The sequence below is a fragment of the Bos taurus genome, chromosome 10 (assembly GCF_002263795.3).
Source record: "Bos taurus isolate L1 Dominette 01449 registration number 42190680 breed Hereford chromosome 10, ARS-UCD2.0, whole genome shotgun sequence".
Taxonomy (NCBI): Eukaryota; Metazoa; Chordata; class Mammalia; order Artiodactyla; family Bovidae; genus Bos; species Bos taurus.
The window spans coordinates 32,691,020-32,705,769 of record NC_037337.1 but is presented as its reverse complement, the minus strand read 5'-3'; the positions used below and the strand labels follow the sequence as shown (position 1 = coordinate 32,705,769).

General features: G+C 40.8%; 1 protein-coding gene across 8 annotated transcripts in view; it reads left to right on the top strand.

The window, feature by feature from the left end:
- The window catches only part of MEIS2 (Meis homeobox 2), a 224,135-nt gene that overhangs the window by 65,926 nt on the left and 143,459 nt on the right, over nucleotides 1–14,750 (top strand). The window lies entirely within an intron of this gene.

The following is a 14,750-nucleotide window of genomic DNA, read 5'->3' as shown; positions in this document are numbered from 1 at the left end:
GAAGGCAACACGATAGATTCACATTCCTAAATCGGCCATTTTGATGTAAGGACATTAGTAGCAAACTAAGGTGTATCGATCTGGCCGGTGGTGTCAGGATTAGCTGGGAGTACCAACGAGGCTGCCGTGGCAGTGGTTATTCTTGCCTCGCAGCTATGGCCATTTCAAAGGTCAGGCCCCTGCACTGGCTGGGCTCAGAGGAATTAGACCGAACATGCCGTCTCTGGGCTGATTACTTAACCAAAGACAAAATAATGAGTCCTAAGCAAATACTGACTAATTGAAAGGGCTGTAAATCCATTACATATTGGTCAGGGATAATCAGGAGTATTTAATCACTTTTATCTATTCAAGAGCACTGAAGCTGCAACAGCAAAGCCCTGAACCTTGCCATGTGGTTATTATTCTCATCATTATCAAAATTACTTCACAGCTGTTCTTTGCTACATCACCTCAGCTGGAGATTTACTAACCTGTAAAATGTTTTTAATTTGGAAGTCGAATGAGTGCGAGAGGAGGGGTTTCTCATTTTTAACTGAAGGTTTGTTTGGTTAGAGTAGCAAGTAAGAAAGGCAGGGTGGGGCGAGTAGATGGCGGGCAACTGCCTTCTCCCACCAGCTCACCTGTTTGATTTCCTCCCTCTGTCTCCCTGTGTGCTCAGCATTCCTTGGTTGAAAGTAAAGAGTTCAGCAATTACTTTTCAAGCAAACATCCCCATGTATTTTCAGCCCCTCAGTCAAAAAAACCCAACATTATAGAACAGCAGAATCTTAGAAAATGCAGCTGCTTTGTTTACAAACCAGTAAGCTCAGACCCACAAAGGAAAGTGATGGGCTCAAGGTCCAGCTGTGATCAGGACCCAAGCCTTCCTTGACCCCAGCTCAGTGCCCTTTCTACACATTATGATGACTTTGCTAGAATCATGATCACCATGAACAGTTGCATATCAATCTTACAACCTCTGCCATCAAAATGCTCAGTGTCAAAGGGAGGAAATAGAAGAAGCAAAGTGCTGTTTGCTTTACTTATTTTTAAAAGTTGCCTGCTCCCACAACCTTTCCAAATAGAGAAGACTTACTCTACACTTCTCTCTTAAAGCCAACTCTTTCCTTCAGCACCCGGGTCTGTGCCTTGAATCTTCTTCCAAGTATCCCGAGCTTCCTCTTGCTTGGCCAGTTGGTGTCTTACCTCCCACCTCCCTGTCATCCTGGGTTAAACCCACTGTGCACCCTGACTGCAGGTGAGGAATTGTGCAGACCTATTGATCCCTGGGTGCTCCTTGTGGCTGTACTATTCACTCAGTACTATGTACTGGGTACCTTCTCCCTACCCCGAGGGTGCTTTCATCTAGATAAATATGCACGAGGCTTTGTGCAGAATTCTCTGTCCAGCTGAAAATTTTAATTAATACCTGTCCTTATAGTGGGGAGAGAAGACAAAGAACCTGAGCCGGAGAGTTGGGAAACTGACATTTTGAGTTCAGCTTTCTGGAGTTCTGGATGAACCTCAGTTAAGTCCATTAAGTTCTCTGGACCTGCCATTTCTCCATTTTTCAAACGGATCTGCATGTTGCAGTCTGCTTTCCCGTACTCGTGTGTTGGTTACACTCAGAGCTGTCAGAGCATGGCTCTGCCCCAGGTTCCCTGGTCATCCTCTCCTCTCAGTACCCCACTTCCTTTTTATTTTCCATTAAGGGCTTTCTTTTTCTCCTCCCCACAACCTTCTTTTACACCATGCCCCTTTATTACTTTCTCCACCGGCTTTGTCTGTCCATCTCTCTCTCTGCTCTTCTCCCCAGCCTTTCCTGCACCTCCCTTGTATGTAAGGAAATTCTCCTCAGCTTTCCCTTTGACAACATCTTCCCTCTTTATCCCAGCATCACCCCAGCTGCAGAGAAGAGGTTCAGTAACTTTGATGAGGATGGTTCCTTAAAATTTTACTTTCCAATCTTTAATGAGCTGAAAGATTTACTCAGCTATAATTCTAGTGCAGAAACTAAGAACAGAGCCCCCTAACTAGCGACATGTTAATTTAGACCCCTTTTCTTATGCACTAACAGGCATGAGGAAGTCCTTGGAAATAGAGATGCCCCACTATATTTTTCTGTCATTTAATTAATTTCAACTTTCAAAGTGAAATGTTGGCTCTAGCTCACTGAAAATAGATGTAGTCTAAATTATTATTTCATGTAAATTTCTTTACAAGTGCATGATTCAATGTGCATTCCTTCATTATTAGTCTCTTTAACATTATTTCAAACTGGTTTGTTCCCCTTTGTGCAGTATGACCTACTCTTGTATTACAATAATCCTCGATGTACCCTTTTTTCTTTCTTTTTTAAAAAAGAAGCTAATTGAATTATCTCATTATTTTAATTTGTTAAGCAAATGTATTTTGGATCTCAGGATGTGTTCTTAAAGAAGGGGGTTGCTGAGGCTTTGCCCCCTGAATGGGCCATTGGCCCATTTTGACATTCATGCATTCATTAACTAGCAGAACATAAAAGAACTCTGGTTGTATTTTTTTTTTTCCAAACACCCAACCAGCATGGAGCAACTTTTCCCAATAAGCCACAGGGGTCTCTCTACATATGTTCTCAACTGCAAGCTATTGTCACCTATTCTGAATACCTCAAAAGGCCCAGAGAAAAAAGAACCCCACCTCAACAAAGGCCAACTGTAGCAATTGTTAAGTCTTAGTCTCAATATGACAAAAATCATTAACCTTCCGTTTTCTTAGAAGAACAAGTTCCACTACAACTGTAACAGTTAAAACACTCTCTCAAATTCCTGTGCACCGCCAGCTTCAGGGGAGGAGGTAATAAACTCAGAGCTAATCGATGATATTGAGGAAAATATTTAAACTAAATCCAAGGTGGCCGTAATAAACCAAACTCTTTGATGAATTGAGGAATTTCCATATTGAGTTAAGCACTTTAAACTTGCTTAGTCTGAAGCTAAATACTTAGTTTCTAGTTTCTAACTACCAATTTCCAGAATGTCCTTTAAACATCACAATGATTTTAAGGAAATAAATCCACATATTTAAATCCTCCCAGTAATTTTAAGGAAATAAATCCAAGTAAATACTTTTTAGAAATTCAACCAGCGAAATGTGTCATATGTTACTCTTACCCCTCTTTTATTGGTGGACGGCTCTGCCTGGCTTCTCAGACTAAGAAATCTAGTGAAGATGGAGGAAAGAATCTGTTGGAATGTATGTGCTTTTCCTGGAAAGTACCCAATGGCAAAAAATCGTAGGGAAATCCTAGGGAAGTGTATTCTTTTCCCTAACACATGGAGATTATGATATCATAAAAGTAAGCCTGCCATTACAACTGTTTTTATTTGACTTCAAAGATAGTTAAAGAAAGAAACAGCAAGAAATAATACCCGGGCTGACGGTTTATTCTTAACCATGAAAAACTCCTCCACGCCAAGAAGCCCTTAGTGTACTCAATGAGGCTCTCAGGCACCTCCACTTGCCACCTTCAAGAGCTCCCCTGGTTGTGCTGCAAAGAATATATTTGATCATGGAATGAAAACAGGAAGTGCTCACACACAAAGACACCACTTGCTCATACCCGTTTCTGACTACAGTTTTTCTTATTTGAAAACATAGGGATAAAGCTCACCCTTAGCAGATGTGGGACTTCTTTCAAAGCTATGTGTACAGAATCAGAAGCAAATTTATTTCAAAGTGATACAATATCCTGCAGCCTCCTGGAAACTGCAGGTTCTAAAAACTCTGCCCTTTGTTCATGGCAAAATGCTTAGCCTCTTGCCATATCTCTGCTGTGGAATGAAGCCTGTCTCTCAGGTGTTTGCTGGTTTCACTCCTTGCCTATTAGAGTTTGTTTCATGGGATTTTGTGAAGGTCTGTTTTGAGTAATGAAAATGTGATTTAAAGTATATTGTTTCACAGAGACAGTGAACCCAAATTATGAATAAATACAGTTCCATGTTAATAGAGAAAGATATCTCTTCTCTAGTGAATTCAAGACCATATCACAGTCAATCCAGTCATCTCAAATTTTTTATTGTATGTGTGTATATGCACACATACACACACACACAGAAGAGAGAATGAGAGAAAGAGGAAGGCAAGTCTAGACTATTTTGCCCTTTAACTGTTTCTCTTCATCTTACATAGATCCAGATAGTTTCTTTTCTCAAGGAGGTGATACAGTGTCAAGGTTAAGAGCACAGGGTCTGAAATCTGCAGCACAGTAGATTTTTGATCTTGAGCACTGAGGTCTCTGGACTTCACTTTCCATATCTATAGAATGGGGATAATTTTAGAACCAACTCAGTAGGGTTGTTGCAGGCATTAAATGAGACAATGTAAACTTTTCAGCTCCATGCCTGGGTATATAATGGAAAGCAATAGGTATATAATGGAAAGCAACTATAATTTCATCTTTTAATTTGGTTGAATAGCTACCAGGAGACTTTGACCAGTAGAACTGGGCAACCAAAATGATCACATACCTTCCTGGGACTCTGTGAGATAGAGAGACTGACCTGGCCAAACAAGTCAGCAGGAGATAACATAGTCTAATTTCTGCCTTCTAGAGTCATGTAAATGTCAGATGGGGCTTCCCAAGTAGTGCTAGTGGTGAAGAAACCGCCAGTCAATGCAGGAGATGCAGGTTCGATCCCTGGGTCAGGAAGATCCCCTGGAGGAGGGTATGTCAACCCATTCCAGTATTCTTGCCTGCGGAATCTTATGGACAGAGGTGCCTGATGGGTGCAGTACAAGGGGTCACAAAAGAGTCAGTAATGACTGAAGCGACTTAGCACACAGGCACACAAACATCAGATGGCTCGTCAGTGGTTCTAGGTGCTCTCATCAGAGAGTCCAGGTGCCCGTGGAAAGCCAGAGCATCTTGGTGAGTCTTCCAGGATGGAGTGGGAGGTAGAGAAGAAAATGGCTATGGTGTAGTTCATAATGCCTCCATCAGGGCCTCCTTTTTGTAGAGAACCTCCCCTTCCCATAAGGGTCCCAGTACATGAACAGACTCTAGTCTCTGCTTCCTTGGAGCATTCAAGTCGAGGCTGTCTGAGAGACAGCACAGTGTGGGTTTGTAAACAGGGTCACTGGATGTGAAATTTTAGGCTTAGGTTTCTGCTCTGTGATCTTGGGTGAGTGATTCAACCTCTGAACCTATTTCCAAACCTATGAAATGAAGAGTAGACATGTGCTTTACTTGGGTGGCTGGGGGCTGTGAGGCTCAGATGATGCGACCAGTTTGTAAGCTGTAATGTGTGGCACAGACGTCAGGTGCTTTGGCTTCTGGTTGTGTGCTGGGGACTCCTGCAGCTCACGGCCTCTGGTACCTCATGAAATCAGCATGGGTGGTAGATGTGGTGCTGCCTTCCTCTCCACCCCAGTTTCTCCACTTGTCCATTTCCACCAGGCGTATCCATGGAGACACTGGGATAATGTCCATCGTTAGACGTCTTTTTAAGGGCCTCGAATGGTTAATTGAATCAGTATTTCAGGGACATTAGCTATTTCTACTTGGAAATTAGTGCCCTCATGATTCTGAGATCCATCTACTTTAATACTAATTGCTATCGGCTAACGTAATACCAAATAGAAAGTGTTGGCCTTACTTACACAGTGAAAGATGGCCTTTCTCATGTTCAGGGATACAGATGTGCACAGAATATGAGTGAGGCTCATGGGCTGAGACATGCCTGTGAGGAGACGCCTGTGCAGAACACACAGCTGAAAAACACCAGCAGAAAGAGCCTCCCGCAAACATGCAGCCGAGGGAGGCCGCCCATGGCCTCAGCCTTTGCAATGTTTTCCTGCTTGCCGGGAGAAAACATCTGTGAATTATTTGAATGGAACCTTATACTGGAGATCGTCTGAATTGGTGTCATCTCTGTTTAATTTCAGGAAATGATGTCACAATGCATTAAATAACAATACTGGGTGATTTATTTTCCCGTGGACATGCTGTCCTAAGCATTCCTCTTCTCTTGCAATGTTTCCAATTAACTGTAAGCTTGAGTGTTCTTCCTATTTCATAATGATTTTGAGGGGTGGGGGGCGGGAGATTGGGATGGGAAGAGAGGTAATTTCAGAGGTTGCGGAGGTTCAGAGCTAATGGCACATCCATCATGTTCTTATTGGGACAGGAGGGTTCTGAACATCAGGGCTGTGATCGCCACTGGCAAGCTACCTTAGCGTTGGTTTTCAAGAATGTCTAAAAAAGGAAGCCTGAATGTTCTGCTCCTTAACTGTCCAAAGAGTCACTGGATGGTTTTAATAGTGACCTGCATACTGTAGCTTCTGCCTTTATCAAAGTTTCCATGCACTCCCTTCTTCAGTAAAGAATAGAGGACATAAGTCAGTTCTGTGTGCCATCTGTCGTCGTTTTTACAATTTCTCGAATTAAAGAGACAGAGTAAAAATTTAATGTTATGTTGAATCCTAGAAACTCCTCTAGAAGAAATGAAATTGCAACTAAATTTACTTTGTCTCTCTTGAGGGGAAAAGAAACAACGCATGCGATTGTGTCATAACCTTTTACTTGTAGTCCCAGTCTGGTATTTAGAATTGGATTATGAGGGGTTCTGCATGTGAAAACCTGATGTGTTTGGGATTCAGCAGCCTTTGTCCACATTATGAATAACTTTGAGATAAAGTCCCCAGTACAGTGGCAGCAGCAATGGCTTTTCATGGGGTGCTGAGATGTGTAGTTTCTTCAACGCAAAAATTGGTCAAGACATTTCAAAGTTTATCAGGAGGCTCAAGAGGGAGGCAGAGAAGGCAATGGCACCCCACTCCAGTACTCGTGCCTGGAAAATCCCATGGATGGAGGAGCTGCAGTCCATGGGGTCGCTAAGAGTCGGACATGACTGAGCGACTTCACTTTCACTTTCACTTTCATGCATTGGAGAAGGAAATGGCAACCCACTCCAGTGTTCTTGCCTGGAGAATCCCAGGGACAGGGAAGCCTGGTGGGCTGCTGTCTATGGGGTTGCACAGAGTCGGACACAACGGAAGTGACGCAGCAGCAGCAAGAGGGAGGGGCTATGTATATATACATATAGCTGATTCCCTGGTGGCTTAGATGGTAAACAATCTGTCTGCAATGCGGGAAACCCAGGTTTGATCCCTGGGTCAGGAAGACCCCTTGGAGAAGGGAATGGCAATCCACTTCAGTATTCTTGCCTTGAGAATTCCATGGATAGAGCAGCCTGGTGGGTCTCATAGGGTCTCAAAGAGTCAGACACGACTGAGTGATTAACACTTTCAGTTTCGTAGCTGATTCACTTTGTGTTATACAGCAGAAACTAACACAACATTGCAAAGCAATATACTCCAATAATAAAAAAAAAAAGTATATCAGACTATCCCATTTATCTCAGCTGAGATACACTTAGAAAATTAAGTCCCAGGTTACGAGTTATGAGCTGACAGACACATTTAAAAAAAATAAGTAACTGAGAGAGATTGAAGAATGAAATGCTTATTAAATTACCATCAAAAAGAAACTAAAATAATGATTAGCTCAAAGTTTAGCATCTAATTTCATAAAATATCACTCTTAAGTATAATTGTTTAAAAATACGTTAAAGAATTCAAGGAAATGGAGAATTTAGGACCCTTGAATAAAAGAAAATAGGCATGTGCATATCTGAATATTCAGCTATTTAAAAACTCCAAGAATAGAGTGCTATTAAATGCTGTTTAGTGAAACCCGTGAATATTCATTCAGATCATAGAGAAAATTTCCATTTCTTCATTCCACATGACCACAGTTTGCAAGTGTATTCTGTGGAGAGGTGGAGCAGTTAGGAATTAAAGTCCAGTTTGACTAGGTTGTGAGCGCACTCAGTTTGCTGCAGGATAGGGTCAGAAAGTGACCTTAACATTCAGGATTCATTTTGATTTTAGAGACTGTTACTGCACAGATTTCAGAGGACTCCTGGAAATGCCCTGCGTTCTCCGTGCTGTAGTCTGTTTTTGCAATTTGAAACAGATTATGAAGTGCAAAGATGATATCCAGCCCCACTGCTCCCGTTAAGAAGTAGTGACTTGAGTAGGAAGCATTAGGTTGGTTGAATGGAATTTGCCGTGTTATATTGACATGCTGCCTGCCACTTTCTAAATTGATTGGCAGCAGTTGTTTACAGTATGTAATCACTGGCACCCTTTAAAGGTGTATTATCCTCTTAAAACATAATAGTAATGCCATTTTCATGCTTTTACATTTGCTATTCATATTTTGAACTGCCAAGTCCCAAATCTGCCAGAACTAATTTGTTTTTATCTGATAGTGGATAAGTTGTCAAGTCACAATATAATGGCAGATAATTTTTCTTAAACTATAGTTTTTACTTCTTGGTTGTAATAGATAACATGAATACTGTTGACTCTGTCTTGATTGTCCACAAAAAGAAAATACAACTCAAGCGATTATTTTGTAGAATTCTGTGATGACAAGAAATAAAGAGAATATTATTCTGAGCATTATAGGTAATTAACATGAGCCACTAATCAACCCTCTTTAACCACCCTGCCCCTCAATTTACTGGCACCTGATTTGCCTCACACAGCCAGATAATGGCTGGAGATCTACCCTTGTTAATTCCAGTGCCAAACCTTGTTGCTACTCTTAATTGTAATACTTGACTTATCAGATTATAACTCTCGAGACATATTTACTTCTTGCATCATTCCTCTATATTCACAAGTATTCCAGAATTAATTCTGACTTGGGAATATCTGGTAATTCCATTACTAATAATTTAGAAACGGGTGATCCTACAACTCTGGTCATCTGACAGTTGTAAAATGGCTTATTTCTTACCCTGGGACACCTGGTGTGACCCTGTCATAAGCCGACAATAAACAACCCAAGTGTACTGGGCTGGTGCTGCACTAGTCTTTCAAAAAGAAGATGGCTTTAATCAAACAGAAGAAGTGAATGCTGGATTATTCCCTGTAGATTGGTGACATGTTGGAACTCTCTATTAAAGCAGCCTTATTTTTTCCCCATGGTGAAGAGTTACAGGTTCCATTTCAGTGTTTCCAGGATACCTGCAGGTAGCTCATGAGTTGTTATACTTGTTTTCAATCTGGCCCCACAGTGAATTAAAAGAAAAAGTGGTAAGACTGCATGGGCCATATGAGATCATTATTAGTCAATTATAAGCTCAGTTTAGTTCTTGCATTAGTTTCTAGGAAACCATAAGTTTAGATCCATGTGGCAAAAATCCCACCAATTACTTGATAGCACTTTGATGAAGACCCCTCTTATTGCTTAATCCTGAAGCTTTTATGTTTGCTTATGAACTACTTAAGAGATAATCAAATGTGACCATGTGGAAAAGCATCAGTTTTTAATGACCTTTGGTACTAGGTTTGGGCTCCAAAATCACTGCAGATGGTGATTGCAGCCATGAAATTAAAAGACGCTTACTCCTTGGAAAGAAAGTTATGACCAACCTAGACAGCATATTGACCAACCTAGACAGCATATGGCAACCCACTCCAGTGTTCTTGCCTGGAGAATCCCAGGGATGGGGGAGCCTGGCGGGCTTCCGTCTATGGCGTCGCACAGAGTCGGACACGACTGAAGCGACTTAGCAGCAGACAGCATATTGGGCTTCCCTGGTGGCTCAGAGGTTAAAGCATCTGCCTCCAATGCGGGAGACCTGGGTCGGGTTTGATCCCTGGGTCGGGAAGATCCCCTGGAGAAGGAAATGGTAACCCACTCCAGTATTCTTGCCTGGAGAATCCCATGGATGGAGAAGCCTGGTAGGCTACAGTCCATGGGGTCGCAAAGAGTCAGACACAACTGAGCGACTTCAACTCAACTAGACAGCATATTAAAAAGCAGAGACATTACTTTGCCAACAAAGGTCCGTCTAGTCAAGGCTATGGCTTTTCCAGTGGTCATGTATGGATGTGAGAGTTGGACTGTGAAGAAAGCTGAATGCCAAAGAATTGATGCTTTTGAACTGTGGTGTTGGAGAAGACTCCTGACAGTGCCTTGGACTGCAAGGAGATTCAACCAGTCCATCCTAAAGGAGATCAGTCCTGGGTGTTCATTGGAAGGACTGATGCTGGAGCTGAAACTCCAATACTTTGGCTACCTCATGCAAAGAGTTGACTCATTGGAAAAGACTCTGATGCTGGGAGGGATTGAGGGCAGGAGGAGAAGGGGACGACAGTGGATGAGATGGCTGGGTGGCATCACTGACTCGATGGACATGAATTTGGGTGAACTCCTGGAGTTGGTGATGGACAGGGAGGCCTGGCGTGCTGTGATTCATGGGGTCGCAAAGAGTTGGAGATGACTGAGTGACTGAACTGAACTGAACTGAACTTGGGACTAGCCTGGGAATCCTTTCAAAAGAGTTCGGACTTTTTTCCCCTAGAGCAAGTTTAAAGAAAAGTGTGATTTAGTTCTCTTTGGTTCTTACATGCTTATATTCATTCTCTTGTCAGTGTCTACCCCAAATATCCCTTTGCTTATTTGAAATACATATAATCTGTTAAATAGAAAAAGGCTGGTTTCCTGAATTCTCCTGATTTTATTGTTGGGCATGATTGGAGCAGATAATGGAAATGTTTGAATCCATCACCAAATCAGTGTTTTTCTTGCCTTTAGATAGTGAGGATGATCTGTTAATTCTTTGTGTTCTACAAAAACAAACAAACATTTGAGGTCAGGGAGAAAGAAATTCCTGCTGTTTAGAAGACTATATAAATATACCAATGTGTGTGCTTAGTCACTCAGTCGTGTCTGACTCTTTGTGACCCCATGGACTTTAGCCCACCAGGACCCTCTGTCTATGGGGATTCTCCAGGCAAGAATACTGGAGTGGGTTGCCATGCCCTCCTCCAGGGGATCTTCCCAACCTGGGGATAGAAGCCAGGTCTCCCCCACTATGGGAGGATTCTTTACCATCTAAGCCACCAGGGAAGACCAAGAGGTGGTAGATTTCAGGACAATTGGAAGTTACTTAGCCAGCCGTCTCCTTTCAGCTCAACCTTTTGCTCTCTGAGTTATCTTGGGCAAGTCAGTTAATTTTCTGAGTGCTGGTTTTCTCATCTTGTTTTGCGGGTTAGCTGAAGTTAGAAATAGCTCTTTGAAAAAAGCAGAATGCTCTGCAAGTAGAAAATATTCTTCATGAATGTTTTCATATAACCCACTGAAATAATTTCTCCATCCTAACAGGTGAAACAGGTGAAACATTCTTCAAAGAATAATACTCTACTCATTTCAAAACCTAAGTCTGTTTTGGAATGAGGATCGAATCCTACAGTTAGCAAGATACATACAAGGAAAAGGGCAAAAGATCTCATGCACCATTTGTACTGTAGCACAATGTTACTGACACCATGAGTCAAAGTAACTTTTGAAATGGCATAAACTCAAACTTAAGAGAAAGAACAAGATGACAGCAAACACTTCACAATAAACTTATTCCTACTTGAGTTGTTAGCTTTGGGACTAGCTCCTTGGAGGTTTAGACATCTCGTTCTTTATTCATAAACTTTTCATCCTGAGAATTAATGGGTTCACCATCTTGCCACTTTTCATCTAGATCAAGCTGGTAGGGTGCGTAGTTTTACATCTCTAAAATGACAATTTCATAGGCCCACTCTAAGGAGGTAGAATCCTGTGAGAGACAGAATTATCTCATTGCAGCCAGAGAATAGTGGGATTATTATTTTTTGAATATTGTTTCAATCTGGGTGCTAAAATCAGGCTATGTTTGATTGCACATTCAGAGATTTGTGGATGCAATAGCTCTTAAGACAGAATCCTTTGGCTGAAGCATAGAATATGTAGGGGAGAAGGTGAGGGGAGTTTAGAAAGATATAGCAAGGTCTGAGGTAAGCCAGATACCTGGATGGGGGACCTCTTTGAGGGTTAGAAATGATGGGACTGCATCAAAACCATGGCACTGTTTAAAGGGAGGAAGAGGGGATTCCTTGGTGGCTCAGCAGTAAAGAATCCACTTGAAATGCAGGAGACACAGGAGACATAGGTTCGATCCCTGGGTTGGGGAGATTCCCCGGAGGAGGGCATGGCAACCCACTCCAGTATTCTTACCTGGAGAATCTCCTGGACTAAGCCTGATGAGCTACAGTCCTCAGGGTCACAAAGGCTCGGACACGACTGGAGTGACAGAGCACAGTCACACAAGGGAGGAAAAAAGTGCAGGGGGGGATTTGAGGATAGAATCTTTTTTAAAAACTACATTTAAAGGAGGAAGAGAGAAAGTAATGAACAAAGATAAAGAAGTCAGACTGGTGTAGGAGCATAATCAGATCATGTGAAGAAAGGAGTTTCAAAGTAGAGGAAGTAGATTCTGTAGAAAGATCAAGGACAATGATATTAACTAAAAATAAGCCTTTGGATTTGGCACTTGGGAGTCATGGTCTGTCTTTGAATTCTACCAACTAAGGGGTAAACAGGCAAAATTGGAAGGGAACAGAGGAGGAACAGGGGGTAGATAGTGCGTGGAGCTGTCTGTTTATCAGCAGAGGTGAATCAGGTGAGTCGGGTGTTGAGTCAGCGGTGGGAGGGGATCCCAGGGAGAGGAATTGAGGTGTAGGTGTTGGGGAAGGGGGTTGGGTGTGAAGAGAATGACGATGGATAATCCAAGGTTTCAGAAGAGGAAGCCAATGAAGGTAGAGTCGAAACACAGGTATAGGAGACAGACACATTTTATAAAGTGCAGGAAGAAAGCTAAGTGAGTTCAGAAAAGAGCTTCTCTGACTGGATGAGAAGGAATTGTGCAAAGTGTGATCCAGAGAGAATTAGGAAGAGAGAGCAGTGCGGCCTCTGAGCAAATAGAAACAGGCTGGCGTGGACCTGCTCCACCTCAGTGCAGCGTTTTCCAGGCAGAGCTCAGGAACCCAGGAGCATGAGGGCAAAATGAGACAGTAGGAAAAACCTAAGCTGGGATTCACAGCATGAGCGAAAGGGACGGTTTTACTTAGAGAATTCTCTAAATGACTAATAATTCAAAATTCCTACGAGATATTCTTTCCTTAGATCGTGACTAAAAAAAAGGATTTTATGGTTCATCTGAGTAATGAAACAAGGAAAGTCAAAATATTTTTGGAAAAGAAAAATGAGGAAGGTCATTTAAAAAATTTAATAACGCTGAGTGTTATTAAAGTAGATTATAAAGCTACAAGGTGTTGCACTGGCTAACTCACTAGGCAGAATGATCATTTGAACAAAATAAGCGTACACAGTTTAATCCAAACATATGGAGATATTTATTAATTTTAAGGGCATCACTTTAAATCAATTGAGAAAAAAAGAACAATTCAATAAATGACTTTTGGTTAATGCTTTAACTGTTATTGAAAAAATAATCAGTACTCTCCGTCAAAATAAGTTGCCCATTTAGGAATTCTTTAAAGTAGATTTAACTATTTTTCTTTCCTTTATTTAGTGAAATTCTTACAGAGCATAAAAGCAAAGAAATTATAAAGAAAAGTGTGAATTATTTAATTAAACAAAAGTAAAAATTAATAACTTTTGAATGTCAAGAAAAAACACAAAATAAAGGCAAACGTTAAACTGGCAAAAATATGTACATCGTATAATAGACAAAGTGTCCTTAATAGAAATGGTGTAGAAATAAATAAGAAAAAAAAGTGCAGTACATAAAAAGGCATAGATGAGTAGGTTTATTCACAAATGAAGAAATACAGGTGGCCAATAGGCATTAGAATAATTAGGACCAAATCAGTTTTTAAATCAGCAAGAAAATATTATTTTTTTCTATAAAATTTTTAAAAAGTCTTAAAAAATTAGTGTTTAGCACTTTTCAGAGTGGAAGGAAATATTTGACTTAATAATGACTATAAATATTGGCTTATTCTCTCTGGATTTAAACTGATAATGTGTATTACTAATTTTATTCTTATCCTTTGATCCAATAATTTAGTTTTTAGAAGTTTATGATAAAGAAGTAATAAGAAATAATACAAAAATTAAGGAGAACTGTGTATAAAGACATTGTGAAAATAAAACATTGAAGAGTCCATAATATTCCATTATGAAATATTATAGAATATTATGTAATCATTAAAAATTATATTCTCAAAAATATTTTGAGATATGTAAAAATCTCTCAATATTTTTCCAGGTGAAATAAAACAGATAAGGCAATATGCATGATATGATTATAGTTTTGGAAAAAAAATTTGGGATCATAGTTTGAAGAACAAAGATGTGAACAGTGATTATCTTTGAGTAGTGAAATCTGGCTGACCTTTTTTACTTTTTTCTTTATCCTTATCCATATGGTCTAAATTGTCTATAAAATGTGTATTGTGTTTATAATACAAGACAATAAATTTTGTTTTAATAAAGAGACATGCTGGGTAGAGGGCTAATAAAGTGTGCTTGTACATTGGGAACATAGGAAGCCCACTGAGAAGCTGCAAGTCCAAATGAAGATTAAGAGGGAGAAGCAGGGGAAGAACATTTGCAGGTCTGTGGTCTTGGAAAGGCAGCATCTCTGCTTGACAGAATCTAGGGCTGGGAAAGTAAAGATGGATGACATTGGGATTAAGAGAGGCAAAGTATTAGAAAAGTCTCGGTCATTATATTAACACCTTCAAAAGTAGAAGCAAGAAGTGGGGGCAGGGGGAAAGAGGAATATTCTAGTGTTTACAGAAACCACTGGGGAAGGTGGAGGTGGCTTAGAGCAGCATTGCCCACAGCAGAGGAGGGGCATGGTGGCAGATGG